Below are 1347 nucleotides of genomic sequence, written 5' to 3'. Positions count from 1 at the left end.
GTTTTTTTCCCCACTGATCTTCAGCTCACTCTGAGTCCCATCTATAGACTGCAGGATGACTGAAGCGACCTCCACAGGAACAACCTCAATCAACACCAGAAACACACACCAGTCAAACATTTTTAGGTCTCCCCACCAGCAATAGCAGTATGGCAATATTATTTTGGGTTGTCTGTCGATCCATCCCATTCTCCTGAATGCAATATCCCAGAAAACACCCACCTTGAGGGGGTTTGTTCAGATTTGGCACAAATGTCCACTTCGATTCAACGGATTAGATTTTGGTGGTCAAAGGTTAAGGGTCAAGGTCACATTGACCTCACATGAATTTGCCTGGTTGAAAGGCATATGACCACTAGTTATTTCCTCCTAGAGTGTAATTTATATATACAGTGAGGAACAGAAGTATTTGAACACCCTGCGATTTTGCAAGTTCTCCCACTTAGAAATCATGGAGGGGTCTGAAATTCACATTGTAGGTGCATTCCCACTCTGAGAGACAGAATTTAAAAAAAAATTCAGGAAATCACATTGTATGATTTTTAAAGAATTTATTTGTCTTGCACTGCTGAACATAAATATTTGAACACCTGAGAAAATCAGTGTTAATATTTGGTACAGAAACCTTTGTTTGCAATTACAGAGGTCAAACGTTTCCTGTAGTTCTTGACCAGGTTTGCACACACTGCAACAGGGATTTTGGCCCACTCCTCCACACAGATCTCCTCTAGATCTGTCAGGTTTCGGGGCTGTCGCTGAGCAACGCGGAGTTTAATCTCCCTCCAAAGATGTTAGGCCACTCCAGAACCTTGATATGCTTCTTACGGAGCCACTCCTTCGTTATCCTGGCTGTGTGCTTTGGGTCGTTGTCATGTTGGAAGACCCAGCCATGACCCATCTTCAATGCTCTGACTGAGGGAAGGAGGTTATTGCTCAAAATCTCACAATAAATGGCCCCATTCATCCTCTCCTTAATACAGTGCAGACGTCCTGTCCCCTTCGCAGAAAAGCACCCCCAAAGCATGATGTTACCACCCCCATGCTTCACAGTAGGGATGGTGTTCTTGGGATGCAACTCATCCTTCTTTTTCCTCCAAACACGACGAGTGAAGTTTAGACCAAAAAGGTCTACTTTGGTTTCATCTGGCCACATGACTTTCTCCCATGCCTCCTCTGGATCATCCAAATGGTCTTTGGCAAACTTCAGACGGGCTGAGGGAGACTGACAGTCGTCTTTAGCCTCTTCCATTTTCTAACAATTGCTCCAACAGTTGATCTATTTTCACCAAGCTGCTTGGCAATTGCCCCGTAGCCCTTTCCAGCCTTGTGGAGGTCCACAATTTTGTC

At 44.5% G+C, this 1347-nt stretch overlaps 1 protein-coding gene and 1 long non-coding RNA gene across 2 annotated transcripts in view; both read right to left on the bottom strand.

The window, feature by feature from the left end:
• LOC109966441 (tectonic-1) overlaps positions 1-1347 on the bottom strand; it is a 12675-nt gene that overhangs the window by 5090 nt on the left and 6238 nt on the right. The window lies entirely within an intron of this gene.
• Positions 1-1347, bottom strand: part of LOC109966430 (uncharacterized) — a 3521-nt gene continuing 2174 nt past the window's right edge. The window contains exon 3 of the long non-coding RNA XR_002275763.1: positions 1-84. This is a non-coding gene — a long non-coding RNA (uncharacterized LOC109966430). The remainder of the gene's footprint in view (positions 85-1347) is intronic.

The sequence above is a fragment of the Monopterus albus genome, unplaced genomic scaffold, assembly GCF_001952655.1.
Source record: "Monopterus albus unplaced genomic scaffold, M_albus_1.0 scaffold111.1, whole genome shotgun sequence".
In the NCBI taxonomy this organism is placed as follows: domain Eukaryota; kingdom Metazoa; phylum Chordata; class Actinopteri; order Synbranchiformes; family Synbranchidae; genus Monopterus; species Monopterus albus.
Note: the sequence above shows the minus strand (reverse complement) of the source record. Positions and strands in the feature narration are given on the sequence as shown.